This window comes from Antechinus flavipes, chromosome 1 (assembly GCF_016432865.1).
Source record: "Antechinus flavipes isolate AdamAnt ecotype Samford, QLD, Australia chromosome 1, AdamAnt_v2, whole genome shotgun sequence".
Lineage (NCBI taxonomy): Eukaryota > Metazoa > Chordata > Mammalia > Dasyuromorphia > Dasyuridae > Antechinus > Antechinus flavipes.
The window spans coordinates 154288335-154301060 of record NC_067398.1 but is presented as its reverse complement, the minus strand read 5'-3'; the positions used below and the strand labels follow the sequence as shown (position 1 = coordinate 154301060).

Sequence of the window (12726 nt, the reverse complement as noted above, 5' to 3'; positions counted from 1 at the left end):
TCAGGTCCTCCTGACTTCAGGGCTGGTACTCCATGCATGCATGTTTTGAAAATAAAAAAGCTTTAATAAAAAATTGTAAAAGCCTTTAAATTTTATAATGTTTACTCACATGTTCAAGTGTCCTGAAACACTCATTGTTGTTTCCTTAAGTGACCCCTTTGCTTTTTTATATCCTGAAATATTTGGAACTTGCATTGTTTTTCAAGTCTTCAGCTCAATTCTTTTTGAAAGTAGATGGGAGAATGAACCTTAAATAAACAAGATAGTTTCCAATGACAAACAAATAATGCCTGTCCTCCTTAATTTTGAAGTGAATGTGACAAGCAGAACCAAGCTTAAGTGACTCATCTGAATGAGCAGGGAGTGATATACAATGGGCGGGTGCTATGAAGCTCAGGGCAGGGAAGGAGGCTTCAGCTGGCTCAGGTCTTCTTCCTCAACTCCATAGGGACCAGTGACATGGTTATGTTTACTTCTCTTTCTTCAGGACTCTGTCAGCCTCCTTCATGGTTACCCCGTGAACCTTCTAACAGTGACTGCTCTTAGTGACTCTATTATATCCCTACAATGACTTCATGTCAGCACTTTCCCTTTCCCTTAAGTTGGGACCTTTTTATAGTGACCCGTTCAGATCCTGCCTCAGACAGCATCAATATGATCTTGGGTAAGTCATTTAACGTTGTAGGGCCTCAGTTTACTCAATGTGAAATAGGAATACTACTACTTGCACTACTATCTTCATAAGGCTGTTATCAGAAAGACCCTTTGCAATTTCTAATAATACTTTCTCTCCTTGGACCTCAGAAAGCTGTTTGTTTTCCAACCCTCTGTTGCATTTATATCTTTCTGGGTATCTTAGCTTCCTAATAGAACATCAGCTCTCAAACTTTTCAAACTCAGGACTTCTTTACTCTCTTAAAATCATTGAGGATTCCATCCACTAGCAAGATCTTTTGTTTATGTGGAATGAATCTATCAGTATTTACCATACTAGAAACTGAAATGACCTAATTATTATGAAAATAGTTTTGACTTCACAGACCTTCTGAAAAGATCTCTGGGATACCCAGAATTTTCCAAACCATACTTTGAGTTCTACTTAGTGCAGCAGACTGTAATCTTCATGGAAAAGGTCTCATGTCTTATTTAAACTTTGTATCTTCCCTAGAACTCAGAAAGGGGATAGGGTGCTCTACAAATAATAGAGGCTTTAAAATATTTGTTGAATTGAATCCTGTTTTCATCTGCATTAGTTTTTATGGGTCACAGTGAGAGAATTAAGTTAAATTAAATTTCCTTATTCATAAAGGGAAATTTACTTTTAAAAAATTAGGTCCCTGAGCTTCTTTGTAGTGATAGTACAACTATACTACAAAGTGTAGAAGAGTTTGTTGTCTTGCTTTCTTTGAGTACATAAAAAAAGCAGTAAGGATTCACTAGATTTTATTTTTTCACATTTTGAAATGAATTTATGATCTCTAGTGCTTTTGTTGCTAGGAGAGCTTAGGTCTGCCCTACAAACCTTCCCCATGGCAGAATGTCATGAGAGATGAATGAATGAGAGTACATATGGCTTTGTAATAATAGCACAATTTGGATTTGGTCAGTGACTTACATCATCTTTTCATTAGGTTATTCATCATCCTTAGGTAACAATAAATCCATGCTAGCTACAGATTGAGTCACAGGGAGATTCCATTGGTGATATGGAATGAACATACATGATTCTGAGAACATGTATTTCTTGAAATTTTGCTTATGCTTCAATTCTTGTTTTGATTGTCTCAGGGTATTTATTTTACTAGAATTTTGGATTCAGTGAGCATAGTCATTCTCTATTTGCTATGCAAACCACTAGTGTGAATAAGCCCTTTTAAACTGAGTTTTGATTTGTAATAGATGCATTTGGAAACAGCAAATATGATACCTTTATCGACTAAACCATTATCAGCTTATGATTATGAACCTCTCATCTTGTTTTGGATTTCAGCAAGAGTTTATCTTATTTTATTTGGATTTTGAGAGGATGTATAATCAACTTCCATCATGATATCCTGATCTTGCCTAACATTTTATTCCCTGGAGAAAAGTATACGTATACACTATTTCAAAAGATGAATTGGTATTAGTATAGCATGAAAGAAAGTTAAGTTGGAAAAAGTGACAATAGACAAAGAAATGGGATTCAAGAGAAAAACTGATCTTCTTTAGTATAAATCAAAGAGTATTAGTTTGTTGAGGAAGGAGAAAAATATTGTGCATTTTTAGGTAGAGTACATGGAGCCTGGTGTGGTGGGGCAAGCCTTCTACTGAAGGACATTGAGGCTGGTAAATTACTTGAGATCAGAATTATCATAGGGTTAAAATCAATTGGATATCTGCACTGTTTGGCACCAATATGGTGAGACACCAGGCTGCCTACAGAGGGGTAATGTATCCTAAATAAAAAAATAAGACTGGTCAAAATTTCTGTGCTTACCAGTTCTGGGACTGAGCCCATAGCAATGAATTAGTTAACAGTCCAAAGAAAAGATATTTGTAAATATTTGTAAATTCTTTCACATGGAGCAAAAATTCTTTTTACATGGTAACATAGTAAGGGTTGTGGTGAAAATTTCGGGGCAGAAGATGCTGTAAGACCTTGAGTTTTGAGGTGTAGGGATTGTGCTCTGGGAGACCATAGCCCCACTGGAAGCTGACACCCTAGAACAAACCTCTGACCACCCTACCCTAGTTATAAATCAAGAACAACATAAAATTGCTCTTGGATTAAAGTGGTTTTAAACAATAAGCTCAGTTAAAAAAAACCCCAAAAAACAAAAAAACTAAGAACTGGAAGAGGTAGGACTGTGAACAAGTAAAGATTTTATTATTGAGAGAATAAATAACTCAAAGTGTTCTTGTACATCTTCAGGCTTCTTCAGTTCATTGTCATCAAGTGTAGTAACACTGCAATAGTATTGGTAAGGAATATTGTAAAGATTTTTGCAGGTTGATCAGTTAATTAACAATAAATAAATTGTAAGGCTGGACAAAAAGTTTTGGAAAGGAAAAAAGAGCTGAAACATGGAAAAAAGGAATTTAAATTAAAGGAGAATACTGTGGAAAAGAAAATCTTCCTCAATTTGAATAAAAATCAGTTAGTTTTAACTTGTGGTTCACTCTTTTAAAATTTTTAAATTTATTTTTATTTTTATTTTTATTTTTTAGAAACTGCAGGGTCTTTTTTTCACAGTAAGTTCCATGGCCCAGAAACCAGATGGAGCTAAAACTTTAATTCATTAGCATTAATGAACATTTCCTAAGCTGCCACAAGCCATTTAGATTGTTCTTTCATTTCTAAAGCACTTTCCCATATATTATATGTTAATTGGTGTTTTCACAAATGCCATTTTAACATCAAATTTTGTTCAGAGAAGCTATTTTTATGGCCCAGGGAACAGTCCATCATAGCAGTGCTTTGCTGGTTTGAGTTCAGAGAATTCTATTAAGTGAAAAATTTTGTAGAACAGATGTGTTTGTTCACAAATCCCTGTTCACAGAGCAGTCATTCTTTGCAATAACAATGTTGTTTGGGTTCAATATTTATGTCTTTTGCTCTTGCTGTACTTATATGTTAGAGTTTCAGTCAGATTTAAAATCAGGAGGCAAGTCAGAAAAATGCCTTATATTTGGATGGCATTTTGTTATGTTCATCAATTATCTCATTTGATCCTCACAAACTCTGTGAGGAGGGTAGGGGGGTACTATTATACCCATTTTATAGAAAGTTGAAAAAAAAAACATGCCTTGTACATTTTTATTTCTACCATCCCCCAAATGCTGTTATGATTACTAAAATAATATTCATTATAGGTGATTGGATGCCCATCAATTGGAGAATAGCTGAATAAATTATGGTATATGAATATTATGGAATATTATTGTTCTGTAAGAAATGGTAAGCCAAGTCTTGAATTTGTGGTTGTTTTTTTTGCTGTATATTTTCTCAACCAAATTAACAAATATTTCAACCTCAATCATGCATGTGAGTATTGGGAAGGAGTGTTTTTGAAAGGTTTTTTGATATTAAAAGTAGTGCTTAATACTTGGAAAAGCTAGATGCTGCTCCTAAAGGTCATCATTACTACTGGCCACATGTTGCCGCTAGTGAAAAGGTCACAATAATTCTCTAGCTGCTGTACTATTTAAAAAAAAATCCCCGCAAGACACAGATGGAGGGAAGCAGGGCCAAAGGCAGAACAGGTGGTATCAGATATTTATCAGCTGTGTGACCTTGGACTCCACAGAGGCCTCCTCCTCAACACCTCATTTTAGTGTGGAAACGACCCGGGTTCCCCAAGCAGAGGACAAGTTCTGGCAGGTCCTATGAGGGGAAAAAGGCTTTGAGGTCTTGGCAGCTGATTGAGTGTGTTTTTCAAGCACAGAGAGGTTTACCATCACTTAGTGATGAACTCTTTGTCGTGGCAACATACAAAACAAAGAAAAATACAACACGGCCCTTAGTACTGTTTCTGATTTTGTAGTGACTTGTTGGAAAATGGAGTAGAGGGTACTAAGAATCACATAGTTTTCAGTCTTTCTATACATTTTAATTTAGTTACAGACACTTAGGTCTGAGATTTTTGTTCATTGACCAACAAAAGAACATACTCTTTGAGGAACTGAATCATATGAATCCTATCATTCTTTTTAAAAACTTTTTTAAGGAAGAAAGAAATTGCAACTACATAGAAAGATGGCTCATAGATCTTACTTTGTAGAGACAAAGAAATTGAAAGAGTTGGCTCAATCTTATCCTTAAAGGCAACAAGAAATATTACAGTGCTTATGATAAGTATTTTCTTTCTTTTTCAAAAATATATTTCTTTATTTGTCATGTTGTACAAGAAAAATCAGGCCAAAAGGGAAAAAAACCAAGAGAAGGAAAAAAAACACAAAAAGGTGAAAATAATATGTGTTGATCCAATGTAGTCTCCATTGTTCTCTCTCTGGACGCAGATGGCATTTTCCATGCCAAGTCTACTGGTCAAGCGCATCATAATTGATCATCACCTAATCTTGTTGTAAATATGTACAATGTTCTCTTGTTTCTGCTTATTTTGCTCAGCATAAGTTCATGAAAGCACTTTCAAAAACACTCCTTCCCAATACTCACACGTGATTGATGTTGAAATATTTCTTAATTTGGTCGAGAAAGTATACAGCAAAAAATGACCACAAATTCAAGACTTGGCTCACCATTTGTTATAGAACAATAATATTCCATAACATTCATATACCATAAATTATTCAGCCATTCCCCAACTGATGGGCATCCATACAGTTTCTAATTCCTGCCACTACAAAAAGGGCTGCCACAAACATTTTGCACAAGTGGGTCCTTTTCCCTCTTTTAGGATCTACTTGGATATAAACCCACTAGTAAGACTGTAGGATCTAAGGATATGCACAGTTTTACAGTGTTTGGGTATAGTTCCAAATTGTTCTCCAGAATGGTTGAATCATTTCACAACTCCACCAACAATGTATTAGTATCCCAGTTTTATGATAAGTATTTAAAAAAAAAAAGACCATTATAAAAACAATTGTAGCTTATGTACCAATGTCTGTTGAAAAGTCAGAGAAATTCTATGCAGAATTTGATAGGATCCTTCTCCAATGAAATCCACGTGTATTATGAAACAATGTCTTTTATGGAAACAGGGAAAATGGTAAGACCTATTTTGGAAATTATGGCTCCAGAGAAAAGAATGAGAGAGGACAGTATTTATACTCTATGGAGAAAATTCTAGTTTATATTTCAGGAATACTTTTTTTTTTTTTTTTTTGTGCAAGGCAATTGGGGTTAAACAACTTGCTCATGTTCAGGATCACACAGCTAGTAAGTGTCAAATATTTGAGTTGAGATTTGAATTTAGGTCCTTCTGATTCCAGAGCTGGTGCTCTATCCACTGCATCACCCAACTGCCTTTAATGAATACTTCTTTCCTCCCTTCCTTTTTTTCCCTTTTCTTTCTTTTCCTTCCTTTCTCTCTCCCTCCTTTCCTCCCTCCCTCCCTTTCTCCTTCCCTTCCTTCCTCCCTTTCTCCTTTTCTTCCTTCCTTCCTCCTTTTCTTTCTTCTTTCCTTCCTTCTTTCCTTCCTTCATTCCTTCTTTCCTTCTTCTTTCTCTTTCTTTCTCTCTTTCTCTTTCTTTCTCTCTCTCTTTCTTTTTCTCTCTCTCTTTTTCTTTCTTCTTCAGGGACTTGTCAGAAATCTCTGGCTTATTTTTTAATATAAATTCTTATTGGTATCTTGTTATTACATTGCATAAATTTTCTCCTGTATCCCTCCCTCCTCCCCCAACCTAAACATTTCCATATATAAGGAACAAGATTACATATGAAATCATGAATCTCTACATGAAAACTTTGTTGAGAAAAAAATTATAGTTGTGCCAGACATAGCAAGCACCAAATAAGCACCAAGAAGAAAATTGATTATATTTTAACAGACAAAAAATAACTAGTTACAAATATAGGACACCCATGAACCAGCCATCTGTGTATAGTCAGAACATCAATAGTTAGGGCAAGATAAAAATTAGAAGAATAAAAATAAAAGAGGATAGGGCATGAAATACTTAAATGCTATTTAAGATAGCTATTGATATAAAATGTGAAATGTACAGAAGAAAGGACATAGACAATGACCACAATAATTTATATATATAAGTGTGGATGTAAATTAATTGCATAACAAGCAGGACAAAAGTAATTAAAAAATAATTTAGTCAACATACATTTGACTTAACTGCCAAGGGAAGAGGTATGGTAGCTTAAAAAATCCCATAGGTTTAGAATATAAACTTATTGGTAAAAACCCTCCAGGGAACAAGTTGAAAGACTATGAGCAGTATCATTTCATAAAAGAGAGAGAAGCAGCAAAGAATACAGGAAGGGAATAAACATTTATTAAGCAATTACTATGTGTCAGGCACTGTGCTAATCACTTTGCAAATATTATTTCATCTGATCCTCACAACAATTCTGTGAAGTAGATGCTATTATTATCCCCATTTTATACTTGAGAAAAGTGAGGTAGACAGAGTTTTAGTGACTTGTCCAGGGTCACACAGTAAATGTCTGAGGCCAGATTTGAATTCAGGATCTTTTTGACTCTATGCCCAGTTCTCTCTATTCTAAACCAGCTAGCTCCATTTAAAACCTGATAAAAACCAGTTTAAAGAAAGCTTGGTGAGAAACTCAATTAAGCAAAGTAATTCTAAGGTCTTTTATGGATGAAAACAGAAGGAAAACTATAGAGAATAAAAATGGAAAATATCTAAAGACTTTAAAAATTTTAAAAATCATTAAGGATAATGAAGTCACCAATGGACTCTTAACATTATGTGCTTGTAGAGGAGGCAGAAATGGCACTAAATGTGGGGAAAGAAATGGGTTACATCAAATATTAGTAGAAGAAATACATACTGGGGACAGCTCAATTGAGAAAGCATTGAAGGATCAGTCCACAAGAGATCTGAGGGTAGGGAAAACAACAAAGATATGGAAGAGAATATAAGCCAACTTTCCTATTTAAAGGAAATGATGACAATAATGGGCAGATATAGAAAAAGTAGTAAGCCTACTATGGAATAATGCTAAGGAGAACATATCTTTAATCACATAATATATTCAAAGATGAAGACACTACAAGACTCCATTGTGCTTATTATTATAGTTATAACAAAATGGAGAGACTGCAATAGAAAAAAATAGAGGAGGACAGACAGGTAGTTATTAGAGTTTAGTGAGTGTTAATGAGAAGATTTACTTAAAAACAGGAAGAGAGAAAGCTCTCTATATTCACTATTGTAATACATTTTAATTTAAACATAATTTGAATTTAATGAAGTCATTTTGATGTCCTATCAGATTAGTTCAAATAAGATTTTACCTAATCTTCTTTTATCCTTATAATAACTCCTGGGTGTAGGAAGGGATCAGCATTATTTTCACTTTTAATGATGGGTAAGCTATAGCACAAAAATATTATGTAGTTTCTTGAAGGTCACACAATCAGAGGCAGGAGAAGAAGCCTGGGTTCAATACACTTGTCCCTGTTTGCTTTCTTGAGCCCAGATCCCTTTGATTCAGGAAACTAGCTCTTTGTTCACTAGGTCAAGCTACCAATCTTAATGTTGGAGAAATTTGGATTTGTCCCTCTCCCATTTTTATCTCCCTGTCTCTCCAAAACCCATATGCCACTGCTTAAGGCATTTTTAATCACAGTTACTTAGAATTATCTCGCTATGTCAGAGCCAGATGTAGCAAAGGAGCCACCTTTTAAAAATCTCTTAATAGGATTTACACAAAGCAAAGTTTTTTGGTCAAGGTTATCAGATTCTTTTTAACATTCCCTGAAATCTTCTACACTAGTTAGAGACATACAGCTCAATTAATGACTCCATTTCATGGAACCCCATGTGAGATGAGACCAGCATTTGTTCTCAAGAGCAATGATGAGGAGGAATAAGCCCTGAGAAGACAAAGAGAAGAGGGTTTTGATGAAATTTAGAAACACATTAAAAATTAAGTCCATGTTCTGCTGTGCACAAAAAAATTTTCTTTTTCTGTTTTTTTTCCTATTTCAATTTTAAAAGAAAATAATTTTTTAAAAAACTGAGCCAGCCATTACAAGCTATTATATTAATTGGCTATATTTTGTCTGGTGGTGCTGTGAAAATCACAGCTGCTGTTCTTCTTCCCCATGGTGCTCTTTTCAATGAGTTTGTTTCTTTGGGAGAAGCAGTTTCTAAACTCAGGTACATCTATACCAATGATCAGGTAAAGGGAGGGCGGGGAGAGGATCCTGCACATGATAGGTAGTTTCTCAATTTATTTTATATTTGCTCATCTATTTGTTTCTTTTCCCCCTGTAGAATATAAGCTCTTGGAAAGCAAGGACTCTATTTCATTTTTACCTTTGCATCTCTTAGGATTAGCATAGCGCCTTTTGCATGTTGTTTAGTTGTTCAGTCCATGAGATTTACAGACCATTCAGTTTACAGAATTTTCTTGGCAATGATGCTACAGTGGTTTGCCATTTCCTTCTCCTACACATAGCAGATATTTAATAAATGCTCATTGAACTGAACAAATAAATAAACAAATAAATGAAATTAATTCAGCCCTGCAGTATTTAGACTGGGTTAAATGTGAGAGCCTCCAGAGGTTTAACTTTTGAGTAAGGCTGTTTTTTTCATATCTAAGTAGATAGCAAGCTATGTCTATTTGATATAACTGTTAAGGATTGTTAAAATATGTACCTGTGAAAATTTTGTGGTCTTCCTTTTTTTTTTTTCCATTTATAGTTTGGAATAGACCTTTGATTTCATTGGTACAGGAAACTCCCAGTGAGGAAATTCCCTCTACTAATGTAGACCAGCAGCTATCCTAGGATTTAATAGTCTTGCCGAGGATACTCATAAAAAGTGACTTGCCCAGTGTCACTCAGCCAGTGACTGGCAGGTAGAAGTTGACCCAGTTCTTCTTGATTTGAAGCCAGTTCCTTGTGTACTATTTTGCCTCTTATTTTTCCTGTATCATAACTCAAATGTATAACCATCATTTAAAGCACAGGAAAGCTTTCTTTGTAACAATTCTCTGAGGTAGTAAGTGGGATAACTACCTCCCCTTGCTCTAAAATAGGGCAAGGGAAAAAAATTTGTTTTGTACATTCACAAGATTTATTTAAAAATAATGGCTTCCAGGTTTTTTGGTGGGTACCTTTTTTGATGATGTTAGTATAGTTAGGACTGCCAAGGATTTGCCTAAATATTTGCAATAAGATTTGTGAAATGACTTGGGGATATTTTTGTCTGTTTCAAGTTTTTAATGTTAGAAATTTAGAGCTGAAAGAACTGGAGAGATCTCTCCCTCTTTCCCTCCCTCCCTCATTCTGTCCCTCCCATTTAACTGCTGTTTGCCATAAATCTACTGAAGAAGGAAATGACAAACCCCTCCAGTATCTATGTCAAGAAAACTCCATGGACAATTTGGTCTCTAGGGTCATGAAAAGTCAGACACTATCAAATCACTGAACAACAAGTCATTGCAGTTATCCCTTTTACATCCCTTTCCCCATAGTGGTTTTGATAGATCACTGGTTGGCATAAAAAATTAAATGGGAATTTTTTGAGGGGAGAGTTTTGCAGAAATTATAAACAATACCCAGAAGCCAGCAGATGACAAAGAGCCTAAGATCAAAAACTTAATCCAAATTCCTCATAAAAGAAAAAAAGAATTCAGATTTCTCCTTTAGTATGAAGGGAGGGACAAAATATTTTATATGGATTTTCCAGGTTGTAGTGGTGTGTGTGTGTGTGTGTGTGTGTGTGTGTGTGTGTGTGTGTGTGTGAAGCATCCCTAACCCTTGTAATGTGGAAGGGATAAGTGTGTATGTTTTTTTCTAGTTTTTAGCTGGGTGTGGCAGTACTCACCTGTAAACCCTGCTGATAGAGCTAGTTGGATTGCTTGAGCTCAGGTGAGCTGCGGTAGTGCTAAAGCAGATCAAGTATCCACACTAAATCCAACACCTATATGGCGAGCCTCCAGGAGGAGAAGGCCAATAAATTCCTTATGGAAAGGAAACTCTTCACCTTCCTTTATCCCAGGTTGGAAACAGAGCAGTTCAAAACCTCTTTATCTATCAGCAATTGGATTTGACTTGACTTCCAGCTTAGGCAAGATAGGCCAGAGTATTTTTAAAATAAAAGTAGGTTTATTGGCCAGAGGAGATTGGTAATCAAATGTGTCAGATAGGTCTCCAAATCTGTTTTTCAGTGAGGAAAATTTGCCTGAATCCTACTGGCCAACCCTAACAGATTTGTTTGTTTGGATATATCATTTACCTATAGAGCTTGACAGAAATTTCAAGGTTTTTTGGTTGCTTTGGGATTTTTAAAAAAGAGAATGGGTTCTGCATTTTGGATCCACCATTATAAAGGGCATCCAGAGTAACTGCTCTCTTTGGCTTTTGGGAAAAATTACTCTGCATCCTGGCAAAAAAAATCTCCCACTGACTTTGAGTCAATCAACAAGACTATTCAAATGCAAATACTTAATAATACCTTAAAGTTATCAGCCAATTATACATTAATTTATATAATTCAGGTTAGCAATTTGGTCAGGGGCTCTGAGAAGAGAGAATGAAAGATTCAAACACATTGAGTTATTTTTATGAATTTCAGAATCATAGATGGTAACATTTAAAGTTTTATGGGGAGAGGGGATGTAGTAATATAGGTACAAGGAGGTCAAAGTCTAGATCTTGATCTACTTTTCAGAAGGGTGGATCTGGGGGAGCAAAGACTGAGTCTCCAGAGAACTACACTGGATGTCTGTGGGAGAAAGGAAAGATGGACAATGGAAGGAGAAAGGGGCACAGGAAGGAAATAGAGGGATATCAAAGACAACCTTACTTCAATATTTCCCCCCTCTGGGGCTGGTCTGAGTCTTCAGATAGCAAGATTGAACGTAGAACACCGGAAACCATTGCTGAGTTGTTTTATGTCATGTCTGACTTCCTTTGACTCCATTTGGAATTTTCTTGGCAAAGATACTGGAATGGTTTGCTATTTCATTCTCCAGCTCATTTTTCAGGGAGCAAACTGAGGCAAATAGGGTTAAATGACTTGCCCAGTTAGTAATATCTGAGGCCAGATTTGTATTCATGAAGATGAGTTTTCCTGATTCCAAGTCCAGTGCTCTATCCATTGGGGTCATTAAAAATAGGAGGCAGGGGGTGGATCTAGGCTCAGCAGAGAGAGGAAATAGAATCAGTCAACAAATATTAAAAGCATAAAAGCATCTCAAGTACTTGAACCCTAAATACTAAAGCTGGGGCTAAGAGAAACTTAAAAAAAAGAATTTATATAGACCTTGACACTCCTGAAGGAGAAAATTAGAATCTAAAGTTATTCTCCTATAAAAAACAAAAGCAATACTAAAATCTGAATTGATTCCTCACCTATTTACCTGTAAATGATTCTTGATTCAATATTCATTGCTTGTTACTAGAGAGTTACTTATGTTTCATTAACCAACAAATTTTACCTAGATTTTAAATTTTTTTCTGAAAAAAAATTGTTCTTATATTACCTTGACTTCCAAATGTATTTTCTATCTCTTCCTCTATCCAGAAAGCCATCTTATAATAAGAAGAGAGCAAATAATTTTTTTCAACAATATCAATAAACCAACAAAATATCTGCATTATTTTATAATTACTGATGCCCATCTCTGCAAAAGAAATCAATTATGCTGAAATCAATTATAAAAATATTTTTAAAAACATTCATATATTTCAGATTAGTGGATGCCTTCTTTAAGAGGCAAGTTGCAGAGAAGAAAAGTAGGAAGGGAAGTAACAAGTATTTATTAGGAACATACTATAACCATGCTAGATACTGTGCTAAATACTGATATACAAGCACAAGGAAAAAGAGATAGCTATTTCTCTCAGGGAGCTTCTATTCTAGTGCAAGAAAATAACATATAAAAGAGAAGTGAAAAAGTGGGGTGGGCTAGAGAGATGAAGTTATTTATTTTTTTAAAAGGACAAAAGTCAAAAATCAGGAACGAGGCCCAGAGAAGAGAGAAAGCAGACCCATCTGAGCTCTTTGAGAAGGATTGACCAACGAGAGTGTGCTTACAGAAAAATGTTCCATTTGAACAAGGCT

The 12726-nt window shown here is 35.3% G+C and overlaps 1 long non-coding RNA gene across 1 annotated transcript in view; it reads left to right on the top strand.

The window, feature by feature from the left end:
- The first annotated feature begins 407 nt into the window (after positions 1-407).
- Positions 408-12726, top strand: part of LOC127558311 (uncharacterized) — a 142210-nt gene continuing 129891 nt past the window's right edge. The window contains exon 1 of the long non-coding RNA XR_007952759.1: positions 408-664. This is a non-coding gene — a long non-coding RNA (uncharacterized LOC127558311). The remainder of the gene's footprint in view (positions 665-12726) is intronic.